Source organism: Dromaius novaehollandiae, unplaced genomic scaffold (genome assembly GCF_036370855.1).
Source record: "Dromaius novaehollandiae isolate bDroNov1 unplaced genomic scaffold, bDroNov1.hap1 HAP1_SCAFFOLD_188, whole genome shotgun sequence".
NCBI lineage: Eukaryota > Metazoa > Chordata > Aves > Casuariiformes > Dromaiidae > Dromaius > Dromaius novaehollandiae.
Window position 1 is genome coordinate 31,089 of NW_026991473.1, and position 9,925 is coordinate 41,013.

General features: G+C 73.6%; 1 long non-coding RNA gene across 1 annotated transcript; it reads left to right on the forward strand.

The window, feature by feature from the left end:
• Window positions 1-7,040: 7,040 nt before the first annotated feature.
• On the forward strand, window positions 7,041-9,415 carry LOC135326758 (uncharacterized). Its single transcript, XR_010387023.1, has 3 exons — window positions 7,041-7,161; window positions 8,337-8,466; window positions 9,285-9,415. It is a non-coding gene; the product is annotated as an uncharacterized LOC135326758 (long non-coding RNA).
• The last annotated feature ends 510 nt before the right edge of the window (window positions 9,416-9,925 follow it).

Below are 9,925 nucleotides of genomic sequence, written 5' to 3' on the forward strand. Positions count from 1 at the left end.
GCCCATACTGGCCCATACACACCCATACTGGCCTGCACGAGCCCGTAGGAGCCTGCCGCAAGCCCGTAGAAGCCCGTACAAGCCCGCACGAGCCCGTAGAAGCCCGCCGAGAGCCCGTGTGAGCCCGTAGAGGCCCACACGAGCCCGTACAAGCCTGCACAAGCCCGTAGGAGCCCGCCGCGAGCCCGCACGAGCCCGTAGGAGCACGTCGCTAGCCCGTGCGAGCCCATAGAGGTCCGTACGCACCCATACGCGCCCGTACATGCCCGTACAAGCCCGTAGGGGCCAACCGCGACCCCGCTCAAGCCCGTAGAGGCCCGTATGAGCCCATAGAGGCCCGTAGAGGCCCGCAAGAGCCCATAGGAGCCCAAGCGAGCCCATAGGAGCCCAAGCGAGCCCGTGCGAGCCCTTAGAGGCCCGTAGGAGGCCGCACGAGCCCATAGGAGCCCGCCGCAAGCCCGTGCGAGCCCGTAGAGGCCCGCACGAGCCCATACGGGCCCATACGGGCCTGTAGGAGCCCATACGGGGCCACACGAGCCTGTAGGAGTCCGCACCGAGCCCGCACGTGCCGCTAGAGGCCAGCACGAGCCTGTACGGGTCCATAGCAGCCCGAAGGAGTTTGCCACGACCCCGTGCAAGCCCATAGAGGCCCATGCGAGCCCGTACGAGCCTGTACGCACATGCACAAGCCCGGAGGAGCCTGCCGCGAGCCCGTGTGAGCCCGCACAAGCCCGCACGAACCCGTACGAGCCCGCACGAGCCCGTACAACCCTGTACGGGCCCACACGAGCCCGTAAGAGCCCGCCGTGAGCCCGCACGAGCCCGCACGGGCCTGCACGGGCCCACACGAGCGCGCCGCGAGCCCGTGCGAACCCGTAGAGGCCCGTACGAGCCCATAGAGCCCCCTAGGAGCCCGCCGTGAGCAGGTACGCGCCCATACACGCCTGTATGAGCCCGTAGGAGCCCACCGCGACCCCGCTCAAGCCCGTAGAGGCCCGTACAAACCCGCTCGAGCCCGTACGTGCCTGCATGAGCCCGTACGAGCCCGCCGCGAGCCCGCGCATGCCCGTAGAGGCCCACACGAGCCCGTATGAGTCTGTACGCGCCCGCACAAGCCCGTAGGAGCCCACCGCGAGCCCGCGCATGCCCGTAGAGGCCCGTGCGAGCCCGTAGAGGCCCGCATTAGCCCGTACGAGTCTGTGCGCGCCTGCACGAGCCCGTAGGAGCCCACCGCGAGCCCGTAGGAGCCCGTAAAGGCCCATACACGCCCGTAGGATCCCTTACGGGCCCGCATGAGCCCGTAGCAGCCCACCGAGAGCCCGTGCAAGCCCGTATGCGCCCGCACGAGCCCGTAGGAGCAAGCCGCGAGCAAGTGCAAGCCCGTACAGGCCCGCGCGAGCCCATACGGGCCTGTACAAGCCCATAGGATCCCGTACGGGGCCTCACGAGCCCGTAGGAGCCTGCCGCGAGCCCACGCGAGCCCATAGAGGCCCGCACAAGCCCGTACAAGCCCGTACAAGCCCGCACGAGCCTGTAGGAGCCCGCCACGAGCCCACGAGAGCCCGTAGAGGCCCATACACGCCTGTAAGAGCCCGTACGGGCCCGCACGAGCCCGTAGAAGCCCACCGAGAGCCCGTGCGAGCCCGTAGAGGCCCGCACAAGCCTGTACGGGCCCGCACAAGCCCGTAGGAGCCCGTAGGAGCCCGCTGCGTGTCCGTACAAGCCCGTAGTGGCCCGCCAAGCCCGTAGGAGCCCACTACGAGCCCGTGTGAGCCCGTAGAGGCCCATACACGCCCGTACGAGCCCGCACAAGCCCATAGAAGCCCGCCGCAAACCCGAGTGAGCCCGTAGAGGCCCGCACGAGCATGTACGGGCCCGCACGAGCCCTCATGAGCCCGTATGAGCCCGCACGAGCCCGTATGCGCCCGTAGGAGCAAGCCGCGAGCCCAAGCGAGCCAGTACAGGGCCACACGAGCCCATACGAGACCACCGCGAGCCCGTGTGAGCCCGTAGAGGCCCATACACACGCGAGCCCGTACGGGCCTGTACGAGCCCGTAGGATCCCATACAGGTCTGCACAAGCCCGTAGGAGTGGGCCATAGGAGCCCGCCGTGAGCCCGTACAAGCCCGTAGAGGCCCGCAGGAGCCCATACAAGCCCGTATGCACCCACACAAGCCCGTAGGAGCCCACCACGAGACTGTGCAAGCCCGTACAGGAGCCCATAGAGGCCCGCACGAGCCCATACAAGCCCGTACGCGCCCGCACGAGCCCGTAGGCGCCCACTGCGAGCCCACGCGAGCCCGTAGAGGCCCGCACAAGCCCATACGGGCCTGTACGAGCCCGTAGGATCCCGTACGAGCCCGCACGAGCCCGTAGGAGCCCGCCGCGAGCCCGTGCCTGCCCGTAGAGGCCCGTACACACCCGTACGAGCCCGTACGGGCCCACGCGAGCCCGTAGAGACCCGCACGAGGCCGTAGGAGCCCTCACGGTCCCGCTACAGCCGGTAGGAGCCCACCGCGAGCCCGTATGAGCCCGTAGAGGCCCGCCGAGCCCGTAAGAGCCCGCCGCCAGCCCGTAAGAGCCCGTAGAGGCCCGCACGAGCCCGTACAGGTCTGCATAAGCCCGTAGGAGCCCGCCGTGAGCCCGTGCGAGCCTGTAGAGGCCCGTACGAGCCCGTACACGCCCGTACGAGCCCGTAGGATCCCATACAGGTCTGCACAAGCCCGTAGGAGTGGGCCGCGAACCTGTGCGAGCCCGTAGAGGCCCGTACACGCCCGTGCGAGCCCGTACTGGCCCGCACAAGCCCGTAGGAGCCCGCCGCGTGTCCGTGCGAGCCCTTAGAGACCCGTACAACACCGTACGGGCCCTCACGAGCCCATAGGAGCCCGCCGCGTGACCGTGCGAGCCCGTAGAGTCCCTCACGAGCCCGTATGCGCCCGCACGAGCCTGCACAAGCCCGTAGGAGCAAGCCGCGAGCACGTGCGAGCCTGTACAGGCCCGTGCGAACCCATATGGGTCTGTACGAGCCCGTAGGATCCCGTACAGGGCCTCACGAGCCCGTCGGAGCCCACTGCGAGCCCGTGCGAGCCCGTAGAGGTCCGCACGAGCCCGTACAGGTGTGCATAAGCCCGTAGGAGCCCGCCGCGAGCCCGTGCCTGCCCGTAGAGGCCCGCACGAGGCCGTAGGAGCCCTCAGGGGTCCGCTACAGCCCGTAGGAGCCCGTACGGGCCCGCACGAGCCCGCACGAGCCCGTACAGGCCCATACGAGCCCGTAGGAGCCCGCCGCGAGCCCGCGCTAGCCGGTAGAGGCCCGCACGAGCCCGTACAGGCCCGTATGAGCCCGCAGGATCCCGTACGGGCCCACATGAGCCCGTAAGAGCCCACAGCGAGCCCGCACGAGCCCGTAGATGCCCGCACGAGCCCGTACGGGCCCGCATGATCCCGTGGCAGCCTGAACGGGCCTGTACGAACCCGTACGAGCCCACAGAGTCCAGAATGAGCCCGCACGAGCCCGTAGAGGACCATAGGAGCCCATAGAGGTTTGCACGAGCCCGTACGACCCCGTATGAGCCTGTAGAGCCCATAGAGGACCTTAGGAGCCCGTAGGAGCCCGTAGAGGCTTGCTCGAGCCCGCATGCAAGCGCACGAGCCCGTAGAGGCCCGCGGGAGCCCGCGGGAGCCCACAGTGGCCCATACGCAACCGTACGAGCCCGTAGAGGCCCGCGGGAGCCCGTAGACACCCATACAAGCCTCTACAAGCCTGTAGAGGCCCGTGCGAGCCTGTATGAGCCCGTAGAGGCCCGCATGAGCCGTACAAGCCCATAGGAGCCCGTAGAGGCCCGCACGAGCCCGCAGAGGCCCGCAGGAGGCTGTACGAACCTGTACGAGCCCGCAGAGGCCCGCAGGAGCCCATAAAAGCCTGTATGAGACTGTATGAACCCGTAAAGGCCCATACAAGTCCGTATAAACCCGTAGAGGCCCATACGAGCGCATATGAGCCCGCAGAGGCCCTCGGCAGGCCTGTAGCAACCCGTAGGAGCCCATATGGGCCCGCAGAGACTCTCGGTAGCCCGTAGGAGCCCGTACGAGCCTATAGGGGCCCGCAGAGTCCCGCACAAGCCCGTATGGCCCTGCAGGAGGCCATAGGAGCCCGTAGAGGCCATATAGGAGCCTATAGGAGCCCGTGGAGGCCATATAGGAGCCTATAGGAGCCCGTGGAGGCCCGTAGAGGCCCACGAGAGGCCTCGGGGGGGTTTGGGGGCTTCCAGGAGGTGACGGGGGACCCCGGGGGTGGCGACGGGGAGGCCGGGGGGGGTGACAGGGGACTTTTGGGGGGGCCCAGGGGGTTCGGGGGGGTTTGGGGGGGCCCATGGTGCCTCTTCCCTCCCCCCATTTCCTGGGGACGCCTGGGTCCCTTGTCCGGAGTGGAGTGGGGGGCCCGGACGCCTGGGCCCCTCGCTGGGAATGGGTGGGGGGCCCGGACGCCTGGGCCCCTCGCTGGGAATGGGTGGGGGCCCGGACGCCTGGGCCCCTCGCTGGGAATGGGTGGGGGGCCCGGACGCCTGGGCCCCTCAGTGGGGCTGGGTGGGGGACCCGGACGCCTGGGCCCCTCACTGGGAATGGGTGGGGGGCCCGGACGCCTGGGCCCCTCACTGGGAATGGGTGGGGGACCCGGACGCCTGGGCCCCTCGCTGGGAATGGGTGGGGGGCCCGGACGCCTGGGCCCCTCAGTGGGGCTGGGTGGGGGACCCGGACGCCTGGGCCCCTCACTGGGAATGGGTGGGGGACCCGGACGCCTGGGCCCCTCGCTGGGAATGGGTGGGGGCCCAGCTGCCCCGGCGCAGGGCGGAGGCCTGGGAACCCGGACGCCTGGGTCCCTCGGCGGGGCTGGGTGGGGGCCCGGACGCCTGGGCCCTGCCTGCCCCCCCCCCCCCCCCCGCTCCTCTTCCTGTTTATGAGGCACCGGAGGAAACGTTTCCCGCGGGGGGGGGGCCGGGGGGTGGGGAGCGGCCTTAAAAGCACCGGGGCCGGGGGGGACCCAGCACCCGCCCGCCGGCACCCCAGGGTAAGAGGGGCCCAGGCGTCCGGGCCCCCCCGACTCCGACCCCCCACCCCCACCCCCCAGGGACCCAGGCGTCCGGGAGCCCCTGGCTTGACCCCCCCCCCCCCAACTGCCCCAGGGGCCCAGGCGTCCGGGTGGCCCCACTCTGACCCCCTCCCCTGGGACCCACTGACCCCCCCCCCCCAAGGGACCCAGGTGTCTGGGTGGCCCCACTCTGACCCCCCCCCGGGACCCACTGACCCCCCCCCCAAGGGGCCCAGGCGTCCGGGTGACCTTGCTCCGACACCGCCCTCCCCCCGTCTCGGGGTCCCCTGTCCCCATTTCAGGGTCCCCTGTCCCCATTTTGGGGTCCCCTGTCCCCATCTCGGGGTCCCCTGTCCCCATTTTGTCCCCATTTCGGGTCCCCGCTGCAGTGTCCCCGTCTGGGTGTCCCCATCCCTGTCCCCATCGCGGTGTCCCCGTGTCCCCGTTGCGGTGTCCCCGTCCCCGTCCCCTTGTCCCCGTCCCCGTCGCAGTGTCCCCGCATCCCCGTCACGGTCCCCGTCCCCATTGCGGGGTCCCCGTGTCCCCATCACGGGGTCCCTGTCCCCATCATGGTCCCCGTCACTGGGTCCTTGTCCCCATCGCGGTCCCTGTCCCTATCTCGGGGTCCCCGTGTCCCCGTCTCCGTGTCCCCATCGCGGCGTCCCCGTCCCCGTGTCCCGTCCCCGTCCCCATGTCCCTGCCACCGGATCCCTGTGTCCCCGTGTCCCTGTGTCCCTGTCCCCATCGCGGCGTCCCCATCTCGGTCCCCATCTCGGTGTCCCCGTGTCCCCCCACGTCCCCCGCGTCTCCGTCCCGCCGGGGTCCCTGTCCCCGTCCCCTCGTGTCCCCCCCGTCCCTGTCCCCGTGTCCCCGTGTCCCCCCGTGTCCCCCCGCGCGGGGTCCCCCCCCCGCCCCCCGCCCTCTCCCAACCCTTGTACCAGTGTCACCGCTGCAACCCTGGTGCGGGGGGTGGTGGAGAGCGGGCGGCGGGACCCCGGCGTCCGGGGACCCCCCCGGGACCCCCCCCCTCGGGGACCCCCCCCCCACTCAGGGACCCCGGTGTCCGGGAACCCCCCGGGACCCCCCCAGGGGACACCCCCCCCCAGGGACCCTGGCGTCCGGGCACCCCCCCAGCACCCCTGGGTGCCCCCCCCGGCGCCCCCCCCCCCCCGGTGCTCAATAAAGGCTCCGTCGCTGCATCTGTGTCTGTGTCTGGGGGGGGGGGGGGGGGCGTCGCCCCGTTGTCCCCATTGTCCCCAACCCCCATTGTCCCCGACCCCATTGTCCCACTGTCCCCCGTTGTCCCCAGCCCCATGGGCCCCCATGGTCCCTCCTTGTCCCCGGCCCCACATGTCCCCCCCCCCCGACTGGCCCTGTCCCCTAGCAGCCCCCCGTTGTCACCTTGTCCCCCATTGTCCCCCGTTGCCCCATTGTCCCCCGTTGCCTCTCATTGTCCCCTATTGTCCCCTCAGTGTCCCCACCGCTGCCTCTTGTCCCTGGCCCCCCATTGTCCCCCGTTGTCCCCAGCCCCCCCACCCCCATTGTCCCACTGTCCCCCACTGTCCCCCATTGTCCCCTGCTGTCCCCATTGTCCCCTTGTCCCCCCCCCGCCCCCCCCCGCCTGGATTCCCCCAGCTGCGGGGAGGAAGCGCCCCTCCCCCCCCAGCGAGGGCCCAGGCGTCCGGGCGGCCCCGCCCCCCCCCCAGGTGTCCTCCAGCCCCCCCAAACACCCCCCCCCCCGCGCCGCTTCCCGGCGGGCCCAGGCGTCCAGGAGGGGGGGCCCAGGCGTCCGGGGGGGGCCCAGGCGTCCGGGGGGGGGGCAGGCGTCCGGGGGGGGGGCCCAGGCGTCCGGGGGGGGGGCCCAGGCGTCCGGGAGGGGCCCAGGCGTCCAGGAGGGGGGGGCCCAGGCGTCCGGGCCCCGCCCCGCGCGGGCGGGGGGGGGGGGGGGAGGGGCCGTTCCGCCGCAGCCGTGTGGGGGGGGACACCCCCGCCCCCCCCACCCCCGGACGCCTGGGCCCCTCGGACGCCTGGGCCCCGGCGGGCCGGGGCTGCTGCGAGCTCGCCGCTGCTCAAGGTGAGCGGCGGCCCGGGGGGGGGGGGCTCGGACGCCTGGGCCCCTTCCCCGCTCCCCTCCCCCCCCCCCATCGCGGGGGCTGCCGGGACGCTGGGGGGGATCGATGGGGCCCCCCCGGGCGGCGGGGGGAGGGGCCGAGCATCCCCCGGCCGCCTGGGCCCTCCCGGCGCGGGGGGAGCCGCCTCGGACGCCTGGGCCCTTCACGGTACGGCCCGGAGGGGGGGGGGTAGGACCCGGACGCCTGGGCCCTTCGGAGGATGCTGAGGCGCCTCGGAGCGGCTCGGGGGGGCCCAGGCGTCCGGGGGGCCCAGGCGTCCGGGAGAGGGGGGAGCGCAGGGCCTAAGTGGGGGGGGGGGATGCTCCAGCCAGGGGGGCCCAGGCGTCCCGGGGGGGGGGGGGGGGATGGAGGAGGGCCCAGGTGTCCGGGGATGCTGAGCACCTGGCTGGGTGGGGCCCAGGCGTCCGGGGGAGGGGCCCAGGCGTCCGGGCGCAGGGAAACCAGACACGGGGAGGGGGGAGGGGGGCATTTGGGGACCCAGGTGTCCGGGGCAGTGTGGGGGGGTCCCAGGCGCAGGGTCTATGGGGGGCCCAGGTGTTCGGGTCGGGGGGGGGCCCAGGCGCAGGGTCTATGGGGGGCCCAGGTGTTCGGGTCAGGGGGGGCCCAGGCGTCAGGGCTGGGGGGCCCAGGCGTCCGGGTCAGGGGGGTTCCCAGGCGCAGGGTCTATGGGGGGCCCAGGCGTCCGGGTCAGGGGGGTTCCCAGGCGCAGGGTCTATGGGGGGCCCAGGCGTCCGGGTCAGGGGGGTTCCCAGGCGCAGGGTCTATGGGGGGCCCAGGCGTCCGGGTCAGGGGGGTTCCCAGGCGCAGGGTCTATGGGGGGCCCAGGCGTTCGGGTCGGGGGGGGGCCCAGGCGTGGCGTCAGGCGGGTTCCCAGGTGCGGGGGCCATGGGGGGCCCAGGTGTCCGGGTCGGGGGGTCCCAGGCGTGGGGTCTATGGGGGGCCCAGGCGTCCGGGTCAGGGGGGTCCCAGGCGTGGGGTCTATGGGGGGCCCAGGCGTCCGGGTCAGGGGGGTTCCCAGGTGCGGGGGCCATGGGGGGCCCAGGCGTCCGGGTCAGGGGGGTTCCAGGTGTCGGGGCTGGGGGGGGCCCCGGCGTCCGGGGCTGACGGCTGCCGGCAGCATGGCGGAGGCGCGGCGGGCCCAGGCCTTCGGGCTGGCGCTGGGGGCGTCGGGGGCGGCCGGGGGGCCGGGGGGGGCCCTGCGTCACCTCTGCCTGGCGGCGCTGCGCGCCTGGACCACGCGCCTGCGGGTAGGGCCCGCGCCGGGGGGGGGGGCCGGGGGGGCCTGGGGGGGGGTCTGGGGGTCCCAGGGGGTCCCTGGATGGGTCCCTGGGGGGCCTGGGGGGGTCTGGGGGCCCTGGGGGGGATCTGGGGGGCCCCAGGGAGCCATGGGTGGGGGTCTGGGGGTCCCAGGGGGTCCCTGGATGGGTCCCTGGGGGTCCTGGGGGGGTCTGGGGGGGGTCCAGGGGGTCCCTGGATGGGTCCCTGGGGGGCCTGGGGGGGTCTGGGGGCCCTGGGGGGGATCTGGGGAGCCATGGGTGGGGCCCTGGGGGTCCCAGGGGGTCCCTGGGGAGCCTGGGGGGAGGTCTGGGGGTCCTGGGGGGGTCTGGGGGGGGTCCAGGGGGTCCCTGGATGGGTCCCTGGGGGCCCTTGGTGGGGGTCTGGGTGCCGTGGGGGTCCCTGGCTATGGGTCTGGGGGTCCCTGAGGGTCCCTGGGTGGGAGTCTGGGTGCTGCGGGGCACCGTGGGGTCCCTGGGGGAGGGTCTGGGGGGCCATGGGGGTCTCTGGGTGGGGGTCTGGGTGGCCGTGGGGCACCGTGGGGTCCCTGGCTGTGGGTCTGGGGGGCCCTGGGGGTCCCTGGCTGTGGGTCTGGGGGCCGTGGGGTGCCGTGGGTCCCGCTGTGGGGCACCGGGGGGGTCCCTGGGTGGGGGTCTGGGTGCTGTGGGGCACTGTGGGGTCCCTGGGTGGGGGTCTGGGGTCCCTGGGGGGCCCCAGCTGGGGGTCTGGGTGGCCGTGGGTCCCGCCGTGGGGGTCCCCGCCGTGGGGCGGAGGGTGACGTGGGGCGCAGCGCGGGGGGCTGGCGCTGCCCCACGGCGGCGCCCGCAGCTGGCTGGTCCTCGCCGGCGCCATGGGGCTGTGCCAGGCCGTGGGGCTGGACCCCTCGCTGGGGCTGGCGGGCGCCCTCGCCGGGGGGCTGCCCCACAGGTAGGCACCCCTGGGGGCTGGGGGGCTGGGGGGGCTATGGGGCTGCCCCACAGGTAGGCACCCATGGGGGTTGGGGGGCTATGGGGGGGCTATGGGGCTGCCCCACAGGTAGGCGTCCAGGGGGGTTGGGGGGCTATGGGGGGGCTATGGGGCTGCCCCACAGGTAGGCGTCCAGGGGGGTTGGGGGGCTATGGGGGGGCTATGGGGCTGCCCCACAGGTAGGCGTCCAGGGGGGTTGGGGGGCTATGGGGGGGCTATGGGGCTGCCCCACAGGTAGGCGTCCAGGGGGGTTGGGGGGCTATGGGGGGGCTATGGGGGCTATGGGGCTGCCCCATAAGTAGGTGCCTGGGGGGGGCTATGGGGGCTATGGGGCTGCCCCACAGGTAGGCACCCAGGGGTGCGGGGGGGCTGGGGGGGCTATGGGGCTGCCCCACATGTAGGTGCCGGGGGGGCTATGGGGGCTATGGGGCTGCCCCATAGGTGGGGGGGGCTCAGGGTGCTATG